At 36.8% G+C, this 13,106-nt stretch overlaps 1 protein-coding gene across 2 annotated transcripts in view; it reads left to right on the top strand.

Moving 5' to 3' along the window:
- Window positions 1-13,106, top strand: part of NUDT3 (nudix hydrolase 3) — a 187,967-nt gene that overhangs the window by 80,876 nt on the left and 93,985 nt on the right. The window lies entirely within an intron of this gene.

Genomic DNA, 13,106 nt, shown 5'->3' with positions numbered 1-13,106 from the left:
AGAAATAACAGTCACAATTCAAAAATAGATGTGACCTCTGTTAGAACTTAATTTAATCTAAGAACCTTTACAATGAGCTTTCCCCTGATAACCTATGCGCTTGAATTCATTTCTCAGATTTTATTTGTTATAGTTAGTTCATATTAACAAGGCATTATAATATCTGTCTTTTCATTTCTGGCTTATTTGATTCAACATACAGTCCTCAGGGTTCATTCACCTAGTTGCATGTCTCACAACCTCATTCCTTATTGCAGCCACTCAGTATTACATTGTATGTATACACTATAGTTTGCCCTTCCATTCATGCGTTGATGTACTTCAGACCACCTCTATCCATTGCAAAATGGAATTCTACTATTGTAAATGCCAGTGTACAAATGTCCATTCATGTCCTTGCTTTCAGTTCTTCCAAGTATGTACCTAATAACGGGGTTGCAGGATCATAAGGTAGCCCTCTACTTAGCCTCCTGTGGAACCACCACTCTGCCATCCAGAGGGGCTGCACCATTCTACTTTCCTATCAACAGTAGATAGTTACATTTCTTTCTCCACATTTTCTCTAGCACTTGTATCTTTCGGTTTATTCCTAAGCAGTTTTATTCACACATTGTACAATCTACCCTAAGTAAAGTAGAAAAACTCAACACATAGGTACAAGTGAAGGTTAGTCACAAGGCTTTTACAATTACAAGGCCACAAGATCAAGACTATACAATCATTATCAGAGATCAGTTCAGCTGGATTATAATTCAGAGATTTCAGGCATTTCCCTCTGTCTACTCTAATATATCAGAAAGTAAATGGGAATATCTATATAGTTATTCAGTAATCATAATCATCCCTTAAATCCCAACTTCTGGGTTACAGGATGGGGCTTAAGAATTTGCATTTTTTACAAGTTCCCAGATGATGCTAATGCCCCAGGGACCCTGCTTTGAAAACCACGGGTTTAAGCCATTGGTGGCATTCCATTTAACTGGCCACTCCGACCTTAGGGAAAATGCTAAAAGGCTTCCAGGGAAGATTTCCTTATTGCTGGCAAGAGATGCTTGAGAACAAACAGTCTTTGGTCTTCATGGACATTGTGGCAGTTGCATATGATATCTGGATCTGTGACAGCTATTCTGTGACCCTGGGGAGTAGAGAGGAGGGAAGTGTTTAGAGGACTAGCTTGAGGGCCAAGCCTAATCACTGAGGATAGAAATAAACTAGTTCCTTGAGGTTGTTGAACCATAGAATAATTTTAAAACTGCCTTTCCCAGCTTTGTGTATACAAAAGCAGCCATAGACGATATAATATATAGACAAAAGGGCATGTGTTTCAGTTTGTTAAAGCTTTGCAATATTCCAAAATGGACTGGCTTTTAACAATGAGAATTTATTTGCTTACAAGGTTCAATTGTGAGACCATGAAAATGTTCAAATTAAGGCATCATGAGGAAGACATCTTCTCTGAAGAAAGGCTGCTGGAATCTGGTACACCTCTGTCACATGGGAAGGCGTGTGACTGGTGTCTAGTGGTCCTTCCTCCCAGGTTTCATGGCTTTCAGCTTCTGGCTTCAGTGGCTCTTTCAGCTTCTATGCATGTGTCCTTGTCTCAGCTTCTCTGAGCTCTCTTTCTTTTTCTGTCTTTTATCCTCTCATAAAGGACTCTAGTAAAAGAGTCAAGACTTGCCTTGAATGGGTTGGGTCACATCTCAATTGAAATAACCTAAAGGTCCCATTTGCAGCAGGTCTGCACCCACAGAAATAGATTAAAAAAACATGGACTTTTATGAGGTACACACCAGCTTCAAACTGACACAGCATGTCTATGTTACAGTAAAACTTTATTTACAAAAACATGGAGAACTATAATTTGCTGATCCCTGATTTAAGCCCTTTATATTCAGAGTGTGGTTGACTGACCAGCAACATCAGCATCATCCTAGACTTACAAATGTAAAAATCTCAGGCCCCAGCCCAGACCTCCTGTATAAGAATCTTATTTCAACAGGTTTCCCCAAGTGATTTTGAGAATCACTACATTAGAGAATTGAATTCTTGCGGATAAGTGTTCTGAGATGGAGTTCTGTAGAGAAATGTTCTTTCAGAAATGGACTCTCTGGTATGGCTGTCTGTATACCCATTCTAATAAGAGATGGGAAAGCTAAAAATTACATTTTCAAACTTTTATAACTAAAGCAACCAAATCTTCCTGATGAGATTTTGGTTTGGTTATTTAGAAATACTTGTACAAGATGGCTTTAGAGTGGAGTCACAGGGAGAGAAGCAGGGCTTGTTCTGGGGTAGCAGAACCATTCATCTTCATGGCACACATTTTGGGAGAGGAGATGTGGTTCTGGAATTGGCAGCTATAGTGTCAACTTTATGAATTGTTGGCTTTTTTTTTTTCCACTTTATAAGGTTCCTCTCTCTCTTTCTTTAATTGTGAAAAATAACATATATACAAAAAAGCTATAAGTTTCAAAGTATACCACAACAATTAGTTGTGGAACAAGAGTTCAGAGTTTGGTATGGGTTATAATTCCACAATTTTAGGTTTTTACTTCTAACTGCTTCAAGATGCTGGAGACTAAAAAAGTATCAATATAATGATTCAGCAGTCATGCTTGTTTGTTAAACCCTATCTTCTCTATATAATTCACCTCCTCCTTTGATCTTTTTCCAATCTTTAGGGTTATTTGGGCTATGCCCATTCCAACTTTTTCATGTTGGAAGGGGCTGTCAGTCATATGGCATAGGGGGGTGGAACTAGTTGATGTTCTGAAAGGGCTGGCCCCTCTGCATTTTAGGGCTTATCTAGTCCAGGGACCCATCTGGAGGTTGTAGATTTTAGAGAATTACCCTAGTACATGGAACCTTTGTAGAATCTTACATAATGCCCTAGATATTGTTTAGGATTGGCAGGAATGGTTTTTGGTTGGGGTTCAAATACTGCATTCTTTTAATGTTCAATTTAAAACTAGACATAAAACAGGAGTATAAAAAATACAATGCATCTAAGAGAATTCATTGTCAGATCTGTATCAAAATAATAGCAAGGTATGTTGCCTTTGAGTTATTTAAGAACATTTTCCTATGGTACAGCCAAGAGATGTGTATGTACAATGGTTATATCAAAATGAAAACTTGAACCATCTGCATATATCCTTCCCCATGGGTACACTGTCTTCTACCCCTCTGTAGCCAACCTAATGAACAACTCATGATGCATCCTGCTCAGAGTTGTTTTAAGAATTCCATATCAAAGATACTTCTGTTGTATTAACAATAAGATACTTATAAATTCGTTAATTCACTAGCTCTACTTTTTATCATAATTGTCACCTTAAAAAGCTTAGGTGTTGTGAGATGAAGACTCTTATTTGCAATAAACACAGGTATTTTACAAAAAATGCACACTGCAGAACAATGGTTATAATCTAAAACTGTCTTCTAGATATAGAGATGCTAGCAAAGAGTCCTCCCCTTTGCCCTTCCTCTTCCAACATTTCAATGACTAAGTACAGAAATACATATAGTTCCTAGAGGTGGATTAGCAAAGGTCACTCCCAGAAGACATTCCTTCCTAAAAACTAACACAAGGATATTTCTATAGGAATTATCATTCTAACTCTATATATTTTGGACAAAAAGACTTATCCTTTAATACGCAGCAGTAACTAACATGCCTATATAGAACAATGCTCAACATAATCTCAGTTTGTGTACCAGCTCACGTGCAAAGAACCCTTCCCTCTGCCCTTCCTTCTGTACCTCCACCACCACCCCCTCACCATACTGCTCCAAGGCATCCTGTTTAACAATGCTACTCCCATTTATTAACAGAAAACAAAGTATCATTTTACACTCTCTTAACATATGTTGTATGTATCTACGCATCTAGAAAGACTAGATGTTTCAAATAAGGGCCTAAATTTGTCCACAAAACACATAATAGCTTTGAATAAGCCATACACTGCAACAAAGGATATAATCTGAGTGTCTTCTAAATAGGAACATTCTGGTCTAGAACCCTTACCCTTCTCACCACTGTCAACCCAGTGGTTACATCTGCAATGCTTAGAGGGTATTTTAACAATTTTTACTTCCATAAGTAAAATTCCATCATTTTCAGAACGAAATCTTCCCTATAAATTTTAACACAAAATGTATTAGTTTGCTAGCTGTACTTCTGTTATACACTTGCAACTTCTTTAACATCTAGAAAGACTAGTAGATACAAAATTAGGGCTCATTTGTCCACTGTATACACTATATATGCAGTAAAGTAAAAATGCACAGAGCATATAGAATGATGATTTTCTTGCCCATGTGTAGACTTACTTGCATAAATCTCTTGATACTTCCTTCTCGCTCCTCCCTGAAATAGCACAAACAGAATGTGTACTGCTGTGGAGGTGGTTTGACTTTCCGTTTCCAAAAGGCAAACAGTAAAATATGTTTTGGGTAGTATATTTCCTAATTTAACTTGTATGGTCAATTTAGGTGAACACCATGAGTACATCTTATAAATACCAGAGTGATTTGGATAGTGTGAATAAAGAAGTATTTGCAAAGTCCCCTTGGGAGAATGGGGAGAAAGGAGGAAATACTCAATTTCCCCATTTGGAGAATTTCTGATATTCTCACTAGCAGTGGGGGCAACCAAATCAATAGGCTGAGCCCTTGATCTTAGAGTTCCTCTATGGAACTTATTCCTGCAAAAGATAGGCTAAGCCTACTTAAAATTAGGTCTAACAGACACCCCCAGAGAACCTTTTTTGTTGCTCAGATGTGGCCTCTCTTTCTAAGCTGACGCAGCAAGTGAATCTACTGTCCTCCCCGCCTCCACCCCACCCCCAGCGTGAGACATAACTCCCAGTGGTGTAAATCTCCCTGGCAACATGGGACAGAAATCCTGAGATGAGTCAGGACCTGGTATCAGGGGATTAAGAAAACCTTCTTGACCCAGAGGGGAAAGAGAGAAATGAGAAAAAATAAAGTGTCAGTGGCTGAGAGATTTCAAACAAAGTCAAGAGGTTATTCTTAGGCATTATGTAGATATCCCCTTTTTAGTGTATGGTGTATTATAGTGGCTAGAGAGAAGTACTGTGGAGCTGTGTTCCAGTAGCGTTGTTTCTTGAAGATTATTGTATAATGATATAGGTTTTACAATGTGACCGACTGTGTGATTATGAAAACCTTGTGTCTGAATGCTGCTTTTATCTAGGGTATAGACAGATGAGTAAAAAATATGGATAAAAAAATAAATAATATGGGGAACAAAGATTAGAATAAATTGTGTAGATGGAAATACTAGTGGTCGATGAGAGGGAGGGTTAAGTGGTATGATATGTATGAGTTTTTTCTTTTTTCTTCTTTTTCTGGAGTAATGCAGATGTTAAAAAAAATAATCATGGTGATGAATACATAACTATGTGATGATATTGTGAGCCATTGATTGTATACCATGTATGGAATGTTTGTATGGTAAAAATGTTTGTAGATTTGTATGTTAAATTTTATCAATAAAAATAATTTTAAACAAAAAAACTTACTTGTCCACTGCATACATAGTATTGTTTAAAAAAAGAAATTGCACACACATAAAAGTGGTTATAATCTTTGGTATCTCCTAAATTTGACCATCTTGTTCTAGAACCATTCCTCTCTTTTTTTTTTTCTCCACCACCGGTTCAGGCAATACAGCTTAGAGGTGGTTGAACAAATTAGGTTTATCATACCTAATAGTCATTTACAGAAGGTAAGCTTTCCAGTAAATTTTCACACAAAGTTTATAAAACATGCTAATTTCACTAACTCTACTTTGTCATATAATGGAAAACTCTTTAACATCTACAGAGTAGATATTGTAAAATTAGGACTCATTTGTCCATTATATACATTACATATACAGTTAAACAAAACGCACAGAACATACAGAATAAATTTTGTTTGAACACGTTAGCATATTATCTTTTGCAATTGCTTCCCTCCCACCTCCTCCAAACTACTGAATTGAGTATACAATCAGTAGTATGCTGTTCACAGAGATTGTTCAATCCTATTTCCAAAAGACACCATTTCCTATGAATTTGAGCTCAATGATGTTTACAAAGTAATATTTTACTACTACTACTTTAACATTGGGTACTTCTAAACATCTGGACAGAATGGATGTTTCAAATAAGGACTTGGTTTTTGTTCACTATATACAGAGCAGTCTTGAAAAAACTGCGCACGTGTAACAATAGTTAATGTGAAAGTGTTTTTTAAATATGAACTTCTTGGTCTAGAACCCTTCCCTTTTATCCCTTCTCTACCAACCCTAGGGGCTATAATGCTCAAAATTTCAGAAGAATGAGAAAATCAATAAGATTGATGGACCATTATTGAGGTTGACAAAAGAAGAAGAGAGAGGATGCAAATAAATAAAATCGGAAATGAAAGAGGAGACATAACCACTGACCCCACAGAAATAAAGGAAGTAATGAGAGGATACTATGAACAACTTCATGCTAATAAACTCGACAATGTAGATGAGATGGACAACTTCCTAGAAAGACATGAACAGCCAACATTGACTTGAGAAGAAATAGATGACCTTAACAAACCAATCACAAGTAAAGAAATTGAATCAGTTATTAAGAAGCGTCCCCAAAAGAAAAGTTCAGGACCAGATGGCTTCACGTGTGAATTCTTCCCAACATTCAAGAAAGAATTAGTACCAGTTCTGCTCAAACTCTTCAAACAAATTGAAGAGGGTGGAAGGCTACCTAACTCATTCTACAAAGCCAACATCACCCTCATACCAAAGCCAGACAAAGATATTACAAAAAAAGGAAACTACAGCTCAGTCTCTCTAATGAATATAGATACAAAAATCCTCAACAAAATTCTAGAAAATCAAATCCAGCAGCATATTTAAAGAATCATGTACCATGACCAGGTAGGATTCATCCCAGGTATGTAAGGATGGTTCAACATAAGAAAATCAATTAATGTAATACACTATATCAATAAATCAAAGCAGAAAAAAGACATGATCATCTCAATTGATGCAGAAAGGCATTTGACAAAATTCAGCATCCTTTCCTATTGAAAACACTTCAAAGGATAGGAATAGAAGGGAACTTCCTCAACATGATAAAGGGAATATATGAAAAACCCACAGCTAACATCATCCTCAATGGAGAAAAACTGGAAACTTTGCCCCTAAGATCAGGAGCAAGACCAGGATGTCCACTATCACTATTGTTATGCAACATTGTGTTGGTTCTAGCCCGAGCAATTAGACAAGAAAAAGAAATACAAGGCATCAGAATTGGAAAGGAAGAAATAAAACTCTCACTGTTCGCAGATGATATGATACTATATGTTGAAAACCCTGAAAAATCCACACAAAACTACTGGAGCTAACAAATGAGTACAGCAAAGTGGCAGGTTACAAGATCAGCACTGAAAAATCTGTAGTGTTTCTGTACACTAGTAATGAACAATCTGAGGGAAATCATGAAAAAAATTCCATTTACAATTGCAACCAAAAGAATAAAATATTTAGGAATAAATTTAACTAAAGAGACAAAAGACCTATACAGAGAAAACTATAAGAAATCATTAAAAGAAATCACAGAATACCTAAATAAATGGAAGGACATACCATTTTCATGGATTGGAAGACTAAATATAGTTAAGATGTCAATTCTACCTAAATTGATTTACAGATTCAATGCAATACCAATTAAAATCCCAAAAACTTACTTTTCAGAAATAGAAAAACCAATAACCAAATTTATCTAGAAGGGCAGGGTGCCCTGAATAGCTAAAAGTATCCTGAGAAAGAAAAATGAAGTCGGAGGTCTCAGGCTACCTGACTTTAAGGTGTATTACGAAGCTACAGTGATCAAAACAGCATGGTACTGGCATAAAGATAGACATACTGACCAATGGAATCGAATAGAGTGTTCAGATATAGACCCTCTCATCTATGGACAGTTGATCTTTGATAAGCCAATCAAGCCAACTCACCTGGGACAGAGCAGTTTCTTCAATAAATGGTGCCTAGAGAATGGATATCCACATGGAAAAGAATGAAAGAGGAGCCATATCTTCACACCCTATACAAAAATTAACTCGAAATGGATCAAAGACCTAAACATTAGATCTAAGACCATAAAACTGTTAGAAGAAAATGTAGGGAAATATCTTATCAATCTTGTAATAGAAGGCAGATTCCTAGACCTTATACCCAAAGCACAAGCATTGAAGAAAGAAAGAAAGAAATGGGAACTCCTCAAAATTAAATGCTTTTGTGCATCAAAGAGCTTCATCAAGAAAGTAAAAAGCCTACATAATGGAAGACAATATTTGGAAACAATATATCAGATAAAGGTCAAGTATCCAGAATATATAAAGAGATTGTTCAACTCAACAACAAAAAGGCAGCCAACCCAATTACAAAATGGGCAAAAGACTTAAACAGACACTTCTCAGAAGAGGAAATATAAATGGCCAAAAAGCACATGAAAAGATGCTCAGCTCCCCTGGCTATTAGGGAAATGCAAATCAAAAGCACAATGAGATATTATCTCACACCCACCAGAATGGCCATTATCAATAAAACAGAAAACAACAAGTGCTGGAGAGGATGTGGAGAAAGAGGCACACTTATCCACTGTTGGTGGGAATGTCAAATGGTACAACTGCTGTGGAAGACAGTTCGACCGTTCCTCAGGAAACTAAGTATAGAATTGCCATATGACCCCGGCAATACCATTGCCAGGTATCCACTCAGAGGACATGAGGGCAAATACACAAATGGACATTTGCACACCAGTGTTTATAGGAGCTTATTTACAATTACCGAGAGATAGAAACAGCTCAAATGTCCATCACCAGACGAGTGGCTAAACAAGCTGTGGTATATACATACAATGGAATATCATGCAGCTGTAAGACAAATAAAGTTATGAAGTATGTAACAAGATGGATGGACCTTAAGGACGTTGTGCTGAGTGAGATTAGCCAGAAACAAAAGGACAAATACTATATGGTCTCACTGATATGAACTAGCATTAATGAATGGACTTGGATAATTTCAGTTACGAATAGAGGTCCTCAAGAGATAGAAATAGGGTAGATATTAGGTAATTGGAACTGAAAGGATACAGATCATGCAACGGGACTGATTGTAAAAAATCAGAAATTGGTAGCACAATACTACCTAGCTGTAATATAATAATGTTAGAACACTGAATGAAGCTGAATGTGAGAATGATAGAGGGAGGAGGACTGGGGGCACAAATGAAATCAGAAGGAAAGATAGACAATAAAGACTGAGATGATGTAATTTAGGAATGCCTAGAGTGTGTAATGTTAGTGACTAAATGTACAAATTTAAAAATGTTTTGCATGAGGAAGAAAAAAGCTATGTTGGTAATGCAGGGTGTTGAAAATAGCTGGTAATTCATATTTTAAAACTTTAACTTATGTGTGAGACTAAAGCAAAAAATATTTATTTGGTACAGAATTTATATTTTGACTAGTGCATTTCCTAATATAACTTATGCGGACAGCTTAATTGAACACCATAAGTACATGGAACCTTGAGTAGGGCATGAGATTTTGTGGGTTTATCCAGAGTGATGCCCTGATAAATACCAGAAGGATTTGAACAGTGAATAAAAAGTATTTGCAAAGTCCCCTTGGGGGAATGGTGAGAAAGGGGGAAAATTTAACTTCCCCAAGTGGCGTATTCTTGATATTCTCACAAGCAGTGTGGACAACCAAAGCAGTAGGCTGAGCTCCCAATGTTGTTGGGGTTTGTTCATATGAAACTTAACCCGCAAAGGATAGGCTAAGCCTACTTAAAATTAGACTTAAGAGTCACCCCCAAGAGAACTTCTTTTGTTGCTCAGATGTGGCCTCTCTCTCTCAGCCAACACAACAAGCAAACTCACCGCCCTCCCCCTCTCTATGTTGGGCATTACTCCCAGGGTTGTGTACCTTCCTGGCAACGTGGGACAGAAATCCTAGAATGAGCTGGAACTCAGCACCAAGGGATTGAGGAAACCTTCTCAACCGAAAGAGGGAAAAGAGAAATGAGACAAAATAGAGTGTCAATGGCTGAGAGATTCCAAACAGAGTCGAGAGGTTTTCCTGGAGGTTATTCTTACGCATTAAATAGATAGCACCTTTTTAGTTAAGGCAACAGAGAGCCTGGAGGGAACTGCCTGAAAATGTAGAGTTGTGTTCCAGGAACCGTGTTTCTTGAAGATGATTGCATAATGATATAACTTGTGACTGTGATTGTGAAAACCTTGTGTCTGATACCTCTTTTATCTACCTTATGGACAGATGAGTAAAAAATATGGATTAAAAATAAATAAATAATAGGGGAAACAAATGTTAAAATAAATTTAGTAGATTGAAATGCCAGTAATCAATGAAAGGAAGGGGTAAGGGATATAGTATGTATAATTTTTTTTCTGTTTCCTTTTTATTTCTTTTTCTGAATTGATGCAAATGTTCTAAGAAAGATCATGATGAATATACAACTATGTGATGAAAAAAGAACGTTCATATTGTATGTTGATTGGTTTTATTAATAAAAATTAAAAAAAAAAATTAGAAGAGAATCTTTCCTAGCAATTTTAACATAAAATGTATAAGATGTATTAGTTTACTAGCTCTGTTTTTGTCATAGACTGGCATGCCCTTTAACATCTAGAAGAGTAGATATAAACTGGGCCCTGTTAGTCCCTTATATACACTACATACTAAATAAAACCAAATGCACAAATGTAGGGACAATAATTAATCTTGCATCAATGTAAACACACTGGCATAGAACCCTTTGCATTTCCTTCTTCCTCTTCCCCCGAACCAGTACACAAAATGTGTACTACTCAAGAGAGTTGGTTTGGCCATTCCAAAAGAACACACAGTATCTCACATCAATTTTAACCAAAACATCATTATAAAATGTGTCCCTTTACAACCTCTACTTTTAATATATGTCAGGCACTTCAGAACATCTAGGAAGAGGAGATATTTCAAAAAGTACTTAGCATTGTCAGTTATATATGGAGAGTAGTGAGGAATAAAAGGTACACACAGATATTTCTAATGGGAAAGTATCTTGACCAGTCTGGCATAGAACCTTCTTCTCTTCCTCTTCTTAGCCTTCTGTTCCATGTCCTGTAACTTATAGAACAAGTGTGGATGTGTGTCACTCCTTGTGTCATGTCCAAAGACAGTCTGAATTCAATTTCAAAGTTATTTCCAGAAGTTATGTCTATGGAAATAATCTCTGTCCTTTGACTGGAGAGTTTAGTCTTTTTTACATTTAAAGCAACTAGTCATAATGTAGGTCTTCTTTATTACTGATGTTTGTTTTTTGTATGTGGTACACCTTTTTGTCCCTCAATTATTCCATTCCTGCTTACTTTTGCATTTAGTTGATATTTTTAGTGAACCCTTTAAAAATATCTTCTCATTTCCTTTGGTACATGTTTTTCATATATTTTCTTCCTGGGGCTTAAATTTAACATCCAAAATCAATTACAGTGTTATTTGATTTTATATTAACCTTAGCTTTAATAGCATACCCAAGCTATGTTTCTGTATCCCTTTGTCCCTGATCTTTTTGTTGTTTTTGTCACAAATAACATCTTTATACATTTTATGTCTGAAACCATAGATCTGTTGTCAGTTTTTAAAAATGGTTGTATTTGGGGAAAGTACTTCTTACGAATATACAGCTGCAAAGCACAGATACCTCTGCAACAATTTGTTTTTTCTTAAAGTGAAAGAATAGTTGAGATCCAAGGAATCAGAACAATAGATGAACAAATCAGGAGCATCTCCAAGCTGTTTTCAGGAAATAGAGCAATGAAAAGTTAAATTTTCCAGTTAAAAAATTTTTCTAGTGACTTAACCTTAGCTTGACTCATGGATAACCACCCCTCAACCCCTTCAGTGGAAAAGTATGACTACAAACCAATGACTCCACTAAAATACACACCTTAGTTTTGATTCTCATCTGTCTACCTGCACAGCTCAGGGGTAGAAGGAGGCAAACACTCACAAAAACAAAATCTGACAACAAAAACCCTGAAATGAGGACAAAGATTTTTTCAAAAGGTGCCTGGACTGGAAAGGCTAGAAGACTATAAAACATTAAATACAATTGTGTATCTCTTTTATTTTGCTAAATCTGTCAGAATGCAAGATGCTGGAAATGGGTTGGCTTTTATAAAGGGATTTATTAAGTTACAGGTTTATAGTTCTGATGCCTTAAAAATGTCCAAACTAGGGCATCCAGAAAAAGATACCCTGATTCCGAAGAAAGGACCAAATGGCATCTGGATTTCCTCAGTCACATGGGAAGGTGCATGGCCAGCACCTGCTGGTCCTTTTTTCTGGTTTCATCGCTCCCAGTGGCTTCCTCTCTCAGCTTCTGTGAATCCTGACTTAGCCGCTCTGGGGCAAAGCACTGGGTTTCATCTCTTAGCTTAGCATTTCATAGAAAGGCACATGGTGATGTCTTCTTGGCTCTGGTTTCTGTTCAGCTTCTGTCGGTTCTCTCAACTCCTGGCATTTCCTGGGGCTTCTTCTGCATTTCCAAACCTCTGTACCTCTATTGGCTCTGAAGCAACTCCAGAATGTTTCCCCTTTTAAAAGACTACAGTAAACTAATTAAGACTACCTTGAATGGGTAGAATCACCTCTCCATGTAATCAAAAGGTCACACCCGTAACTGGGTGCGCCATATCTCCGTGGAAGTAATCTAATCAAAGGCCACACCCACAATCGAGTGGGTCAGTCTGCCATGGAAACAATCTAATCAATGTTTCCACCCTAAACGATAGATTTGGCCCCACAAGATTAGATCAAAATTGAAAGTAAAGGGGGTAGGTAACAGTTTCAAACTAACACAGTATCAAAGATCTAGTTAATGTTAATATGTGGGATAGCCAGATAGTTTTAGCCACTATGGCTAACCCCATTTCTATATTTAAATAGGCAGAAAGAGCTAGCACTGCTATAGTTTTAGCCACTATGACTAACCCCATTCTATATTTATATAGGCAGAAAGAACTAGCACTGCTCTATTA

This window comes from Tamandua tetradactyla, chromosome 5 (assembly GCF_023851605.1).
Source record: "Tamandua tetradactyla isolate mTamTet1 chromosome 5, mTamTet1.pri, whole genome shotgun sequence".
Classification (NCBI taxonomy): Eukaryota; Metazoa; Chordata; class Mammalia; order Pilosa; family Myrmecophagidae; genus Tamandua; species Tamandua tetradactyla.
Note: the sequence above shows the minus strand (reverse complement) of the source record. Positions and strands in the feature narration are given on the sequence as shown.